An 8689-nucleotide genomic window follows, 5' to 3' on the forward strand; every position below is an offset into this window, starting at 1 on the left:
TTGAATTAATTTGCTTTGAAACTGTATTTTGGTTTATTAAAATCTGAATGTGCCTAATTTGAAATCGACTGCATTGGTTTGAAAATGAATTTTACTAAATTGAAATTTAATTGAATGGTTTGAAACTGAATTAATTTGCTTTGAAACTGTATTTTATTTAATTAAAAATTCAGTTTAACTACTTTCACTTTCAGTTCCAAAATTCTGTTTTTGTGTTTTGGTCCTTAAAGCCAGAGCAATCAAAAACCGATCAACAGATTTACGTGAAACAGTGAAACTTGCTTTCTGGAATGTAGGCATTCAGTCTAATRGAAGCAGTAATTAGCATTGCCAGACATACGATTATCATATATTTATGAGAAAAAATKTCTAAAATCCCATAATGTTAATGATAGTAATTTGACCATTGCATTGCATGGCTGAATTAACACACAGCTGTCTGACATGAGAGCTGGTGGATTGTAAAACACAGTGATGCCAAGATGCTAAGTTGCTAAATTTAGTGAGTTTTCAGACTCTCTAGTGACTGTTGCTCAGAAAAGCGAAAAACAAGAAAACGTAGTGACTCTTTTTCTGGTGTTATTGAGACTTTCTGGAGAGCAATGCAGGCTGCAGGAGATGAATGCATACAGCYTGAGCTGGTGAAGGAAATTTTGTGACTAATTTACTAAATTTTAAGTTCAGTCCTGTATTTTGTGACCACTGCAGCCATACACTTTAAACAGAGAAATGGTCAGTCTCTATCAATGTGTCCCTCTCCGTAAYATAAACAAAGTTGGGTTACATTCTAAGGTCTGACATAAAAGATAACACCACCAGRGGTGTGACCAGGAAGTCAGATGTGCATGGTATTTTAAGATGGTAATTCATTGTAATGCTTTAAGCCTGAACCCTACTCCTACCTACTTGCTCCRACGCCGACCGGTCGACGTGCGGTCAAGTGGTTGTTCGGCATTCGTTTTCACACAGACTTTCATAGCTCCAGAGACACATCGCACCGAGCTCCTGGGAAACCCCACCCGCTGAAACGTACTGTTCGTCACTGCATGGAGTTTCTTCACGCAACAGCCAWCAATGCAGAAAAAAATGTCAGACTCGTCACTCACCCGAAGTTATTTATCCACATCTGTCCCAGTTAAAGCTCCACAGTTTTTATCAGTCAGATTCCTCCATGCACAACGGCTGTTTAATCTCCATTCACGAGTTTTTCAGTTTGACTATCTTTGTAAAACTCTGCTTCCTGGTAATCGGCTCTGGGAGCGAGTCATTTTCTTTTTTCTTTTTTTCTTTTTATTTTACCGAGCGGAACCATCCGAGCGCTTTCAGCACAAACAAACACGCCCACGAACTTCAGACCAATCACACATTACCGTCGTTGTGGGAGGGGGGTAAAAAGTTCTGCCGGCGGGTTGTGCCAAAAGGGGCTGCTGAGCCGACGCTGCCATCACCAGTGACATAATTTTCGTCATGAAACTGTGACAACCCATGCCGACGTCGGCAGTTCGGAGGGAGTATGTTTCCAGTTTTAGTCTTCCTCTTAGAGCAGCCTGAGATAGATACTGCTTCTAAGAGTTTGTCATTGTTTTGCTGTTCTGATAAGGCCAAGGCCTTTTTACTTAAGACCTGCTGCTGGCTGCCTGTGGGTCTTATTTGAGTCAGATTTTTGAATAAAGTTTTTTCGAAAAGAAACAACAAGTTTTCCGCAAATTTATTCTGACTTCCAATTTATTGAACGCATTTATTTATTTATTTATTTACAAATTGGTGACCCCGATGTGATTGGATGATATTGAATAAGCAGAGAACATTTGATTGTTATTTTTGACCACTGTTCAAAGCTTGAGAGAATTTTGAGACATCAACTGCTGAAAATGAGGACAGTCAAGCTTTCGAGATGCCTCCTTTCTTCTCCAGAAGGTGAAGGTGTTGGAGGTCAAGACTCATTGTCTTGAGTCAACACACAAACAGACAAGTGAGAAGGCTGAGTGTGAAAATTGAGATACAGAGGAGACAGGAACTTTTTTGGACAGCCGACCTGCCTGAAACTCTCTTGGCGCAAGACCAGACAAATCTGTCAAATCTCAGACAAACCAGAGTTTGTTTCCCCTGTTGGTCCAGCTGGGGAAACGTGTCTATACACTAACCTTGAGTCATGCTGTTTAAATCKTGYAACTCTACATGTCTTCAGCTACAGAACAGAAGTCCGGTTGTTTTGTCTTTGTTCATTTCATTTTCCATGTCCTGAATGACTGAAAATCAACAGAAATATGTATTGTCTGTCTCTCTTGGATCATAGCAATGCTAAAGTTACTGAATTGTTGCTTCACTTCCTGTCAATCGTGACTCATTTTGTTCCATAAATATACACTGGAGCAACCAACCAGAGACAGATTTAAATAAACATTGAACTAAACGAGCATGTCAGATTATTAATTTAGCAGCTCTGGCTGCACAACTTCAGAACCAACATGCTAATAAAAACAAGTAGCTTGTGCTAAAGTTCAGTAAACAAGCTAATGAAGCTGCTACAGAATGTTGCCATCTGCATTCACAGGGCCCCTTAAGGGGGTAACGTGACTACGACAATCATTTCAACGCCCTCAGTGTTTCATTGCACTTGGCCTCTACAATATCATCCTTCGAGGATTCTCTTCAGCTTCAAACATCTACCTGCCTGCCGTAACATGACGGCTCCGATTGCAGGCTCAGAATATTGGAAAAAGAGCGTCCTGTATGGGACACTTTAATAAGGCTGAAAATACGGGACAAAAAGAAAAAAAAATTAGTGCGCACAACTCAAATTTCCTTATAAAAAAGGAAAAGAGTAAATTAGTGCCTTGTTCTTAAGGATAAAAAATGGGATAACCAGCACTCCAAAAAACACTATTGTTTTAATAAGGGCAGAAACAGGACGTGTTTCGGCTACATGCTGTCGTCAACTTGTACAAGACGGCAAGTAACCGAAACGCGTCCTGTTTTCTGCCCTTATTAAAACAATAGTATTTTTTGGAGTGCTGGTTATCCCTTTTTTTGTTGAAAATATGGGACATTTGGCAACCCTATGTGAATGTTGTTTGTTTCATTATCACTCCACTGAAACAGACTACTGAGAACAGATCTGATTTTTTGTTTTCTATCAACAAAATGTTTTATTTGTAATGACCATTCCAATGTCACTTCTCATAAATACCACATCTTAAACAGCTGCAACCTGTATGTGAGTTCTGATGCATGGGTGTCTTGTGCATGTGCGGGGGTATATGCTACTGCTATGCAATAGTTAATGGATGGATCTGTGTTTGTAAGCTTTAGCATTGGGTCAATAAAGAAGGTAGGCCATCATAAAATTGCCAGACTAAAAAACAGAGAAGAGGTAAAAGCAAAAGAGATAAAAACATTTAAATGTTTAGTTCACATACTATAAATGCTAGACTCCAAAAACGCTGCTGACCAAACGCAATGCGATTTTCTTATTTTTAGTATATCAAGCTGTACCCAGGTGGTGTATTGTAATTTATTTTTATTCTCCTTTATGTTAGTATTTTACCACAGAAAAGCATAAAGTTAAAAATATCTGCCATCACCATCTCGGTACTTTATGTTAATGCTTAATGCTTTCTTAACATCATGTCAGATATGATACCTTGCTGTTGAAAGGGTGTGATGCTTCACAGAAACAAAAAGATGCGTGCTTGTGATTCAGTTTTGTAAACCTCAGTTTGTGTATGTGTGTGTGTGTGTGTGTCTATGTGCCAGTTTCTCCTCCTGACTGAAGGAGAAAAACAGCCAGGGAGAGTCTATCAGCATGGCACCCTGCTCCAGAACATTCTTGATGAAGCAAAGGTTGTCTTCATTAGGTGCATTAATATTCATGACGAATGGTAATTTTGACACAGAAAAGGTCTCAGTAACCTTTTCTCGTGCATTTTTTCCCTTCTCAAGGAAATTACAGTCCGGCAATGACTTAATTAATGCTTGGTTTCCTTGCCAAGTTGTTTGAGGGCCTGTCACTTTGAGGTTGGGGTATCTGTCTCACTCCGACAGCGATTGAGAGAGAGAGAGAGAGAGAGAGAGAGAGAGAGAGAGAGAGAGAGAGGAAAATAGGGAGAGAGAGAGAGAGAGAGAGAGAGAGAGAGAGAGAGAGAGAGAGAGAGAGAGAGAGAGAGAGAGAGAGAGAGAGGAAAATGGGATTTCAGAGAGATACAGAAGGAGAGGATCAGCTGCTTATTTACTGGTGAAATCTTCACTGTAGTTGCTTTCATATATGCTCCACCCTTCGTCTCTGTCTCTCTGCTCCATACTATCCACCCCCTCTGTTTCTCTACTTGCTTTACTCACAGCATTATGGTGTGTTGGTATATGGAGGATGTCACCCTCAAGGCCTTGCAGGCTTCACATTTCAGCCAGGAGATCATGAGATGTGACAGGAAGTGACTTTTCACTTTCTTCTCTTTATCATCTCAGGGGTCGTCTTTCTGCAGCRTCAGTGCCATGCTCTGCAGTCCGACATGCCTCTACAAAGCAGGAGGCACTGCAGGAATAAAAACAACTTAAACATCCCTAAAGGAGTTCTGAAGARTGCCAGTGCAGCTACTGCCTGAAATTGCAGCACTCACCATCTTGTTTCTGTTAAGCTTATTATGATCTTTTTAACAATCAAAGCTAACAAAATTCCACTGTTTTTATGTATAAACTGTAAAGAGAAGTTCAAACAGAACCAAGACTAGAAGAAATGTTAATGTTTCTGGCAGTGGCTCATTAAGATCMTCATGGTAAACAACTTTGTCTGTCACTCCCTGACAGAGCTTTTTCCATAAGAAAAGCAGCAGGAAAAACAAAGCAGGAGGTAGACGTTAAACACACAGTCACTGTTCAAAAACTATGAAACAGTTCTGAATGGTAAGTGGTGAAAACATCAGGTAGTCACACATCTCTTCTTTTCTCATCTTGGGGCAGCTGTGGCAGAGTGGTTAGGAGAGTCGTCCTGGAACTGGTAGGTCACCGGTTTGATCCCCCATTCCAGCTGTCTCAGTTGTTGTGTGATGTGTGCCCCATCAGTGTATGAATGTGACTGGCACTGACTAGTCTCTATAGATTATTTGTACATGTTAGCTTTGTAGAGGTCTAATAGTGTGCTGTGTGAATGGGTAAATGAAGACACAGATTGTAGTGTGAAGCGCTTTGAGTATCCTGGTTGGTTAGAAAGGTTCTATATAAGTACAGTCGATTTACCATTTTGTCTACAGTGTTCTACGTACACAGGAGAAGTAACTAATTAAAAATACTTTTAGGATCCCCATTAGTCTCTACCATGGTAGAGACTATTCTTCCTGGGGTCCATAAATGTTACAATAAAATCCTTTATAACCGGAAGTTTACATACACCATATAAAAAGACAAATGCATTTTTTTCACACTGACATGAAATGAGAATAAACTTTTCCTTTTTTTTAGGTCAGTTAGGATTACCAAAATGTTCTCTATTTGCTAAATGCCATAATACTGAGAGATCATTTTAAAAGCAAATTTTTATTCAATTCAACTCAAATCAGTTTTTTTATATAGTGCCAAGTCACAACAACTGTTGTCTCAGGGCACTGCACACACACAAAAAAATGTTTGGTACCACAGCTTGATAACTGAAAGCTCTGTCTCCCGTTCTACTTTTAGAAACTCGAGGAACCACAAGTAAACCTGCAGTTTGAGAGTGAAGTGCTCTGTTAGGAAAGTATTGAACAATAAGATCTTTGATATAAGATGGAGCTTGGTTGTTAAGAGCTTTATGTTAGGAGTAAGATTTTAAATTCTATTCTGAATTTGACAGGGAGCCAGTGGAGAGAAGCTAAAACTGGAGAAATATGATCTCTCCTTCCAGCTCTCAATAAAACTCTAGCAGCAGCATTTTGGATTAGCTGAAGACTTTTTAAAGAGTTTTTTGGATGTCCARATAATAAAGAATTACAGTAATCCAGCCTAGACATGATAACTGCATGGATTCATTTTTCTGCGTCATTTTGGACAAAATGGGCCTCATGCAAGAACATGTTCGTATTCGTATCCTAAATTTCTCTTACTTTTGTTCGTACAAAGGGTTCGTACGAACATGTCACATCAGATTCAACAAACTCTTCTATCTGCAGGAAAAGTGTGTAAATGAGCTGCGTAAATTACACCTGTTCAAATCCAGCTGCTCGTGCACGCGAGAGGAGATTAGCATAATTACCACCCCAAAAACACCATATAAGGCTATGTTTCCTGCCTCAGATACAAGGAAGTGTCCATTCATGAAAAATGACAGCAAAAACTAAAAAGAACTTTACGAGTTCAGAGATTGAAGTCCGTCTGTCAGAGAACCAGAAAAGAAAATCTGTCATTTTTAGCAGGTCAGGTGTGGAATAAAAAGAGCTGCTAAAAGCATAAACAACTGTGTTAAATCATTTTTATTTATTCAGAAGCGGCAGCGCTGTGCACTGTACCGCGGTCGCAGGTGGTCTCAGTTGCGGTTCTGAAATAAGCATTTTAAAATGTTTTCAAAATATGTCTGGCACTTTGGAGAGAATCCATGACTTGCTAGAGGGATTATGTATCCCCTCTGGCCTGGGAACGTCTCGGTGTCCCCCAGGATGAGCTGGAAGATGTCGCTGGGGAGAGCAGGGTCTCCTGCTGCCCCCCACGACCCGATCCCAGATAAGCGGCAGAAAACGGACGGATGGACGATTTATATTGTTAGTCTAAATTATTACATTTAAAATTATAACTCTAATTCAAGCAGAATAGCCTATTGTCAAAATAATTATGGAGTGTGATTTATTTTCAACTCAAAATATCTTCAAACTAACGAAATACAGTTTAAGATTATTAATGAAGAAAACCCATCTGGATAACAGCAGACTGACTGTTCGTAAAATATACGACAGGTCTGGACCACTCGTGAATTTTGTTCGTATCTGAAAAAAATCTTAGAATACGAAAACATTGGTGAATGCCACAAATTCTCCTAAATCACTCGTAYGCACAACTTAAGAACAAATCTGTGCGTACGAACGGTTCTTGCTTGAGGCCCACCGTTTCTAATTTTAGTAATATTAGGTGGAAGAAGGTGGTCTTGGTAACATTTTTAATGTGGGGCTTAAAAACATATCCTGATCAAAAATAACACAAAGGTTCTTAACATTAGAACTGGAGGCCAGATTAATGCCATCCAGAGAAGGTGAAACGCTGCAAAGTTGATCCCTAAGATGTTCAGGTCCAAAAACCATAACCTCTGTCTTATCCGAGTTTAGAAGCAAAAACTTTAAGAGTCATCCAGGTTTTTATGTCTGTAAGACATGCTTATAGTTTAAGTAACTGGTTGGATTCATCACGTTATAACTGAGTAACATCAGCATAACAATGGGAATTTATCCCATGCTGTTTGATAACTTTACATCACTGAAGTATGTATAAATTTCAGTTCAATTCAGTTCAATTCAGTTTATTTATATAAGTAAGTAAGTAAAGTTTTATTTATATAGCACCTTACACAGAAATAAATTCACAAAGTGCTGTACATTCAGGGAAGGGGGGAGGGGGCAGTTAAGACCAGTCATGCAGCAAAAAACAGTTGCGCTACCGTAACAACAAAACAACAGAAAAACTAAAAAATCACACAAGGGAAGATGAGGAAAAAAGCAAAAATATCATATTATATCAACACTGTGACACACTATGGTGTTTAAGAAAAAACCCTCTGCATAGGGCAGATTTATTAGCCTGAGGAGTAAGTGAGATTAGGGGGCCTGAATAATTCAGTCCCCAAAACCAGCACAGCCATAGTTCAGAATATTGATGGAACTGTTCATTCTGTGAGGCCTTCAGCCTGCTCAGGAGCCAGATTAGACGGGTGAGAGAGGAGCGGGGTATGGGGCTCAGCCTTCTCGACGTAATCCAGCCAGGAAGAATTTRGTCAACAGATCAAGGCCGTTGTAGGGGAGAGCCCGATCCTGTAATCAGTTGTTTTGGGAACAAAAGAGTCAGGCAGACAATAACAATTTTCCATCTGCTTTAGTGTTCTGCTGGTGCATCTCAAGGTGGTGAATCCAATCAGACAAATAATGTGGACAAATTCCACCAAGCCGATCCATCAGCTTCGATCCATCAGCTTTCTACAAGTTCAATTCCGTCTGGCCAGCAAAGTCCAGGRACCACAGCCGGTCCGCAACCCTTAATAGAACCGCTTGCAGACCGAGTCCTGCTCGCTCAAGGCAAAATGTCCGAGTGCTGATAGAATATGTCCATCCATCAAATTGGTCAGTCAGCCAAAAAATGAAAAGCCACCGACGCTGTTTTGTAGAACACCAGRAGACCACCAGGCCAWTCTGTAGAACCCAGTGATCGGAGTCCAGATAAATATCTAGAACAGAGAAGAACAGAGGTCCAACCTTTGACATGTCCTCCCATGGAAGAAGAAAAAACTTTGTTCCAAAAGTTTTATTGAGAGACCAGGTAACCAAGTCCATAAAAATAAAAATATCATAATATTTCCAGATCGGATGAAAAATGAAAAGAAGGCTCCAAGCAGCAAAGCAGGGAAAGATAAGGAGGGGCAGGAGAGAAGGAAAAAGTGTCTCGAGAGCAGAATATATATATATATATATATATATAGCACGGTGGCTCAGTTGGTAGAGCTGATGCCTCTCAGCAAGAAGGT

This window comes from Austrofundulus limnaeus, unplaced genomic scaffold, assembly GCF_001266775.1.
Source record: "Austrofundulus limnaeus strain Quisiro unplaced genomic scaffold, Austrofundulus_limnaeus-1.0 Scaffold54, whole genome shotgun sequence".
Classification (NCBI taxonomy): domain Eukaryota; kingdom Metazoa; phylum Chordata; class Actinopteri; order Cyprinodontiformes; family Rivulidae; genus Austrofundulus; species Austrofundulus limnaeus.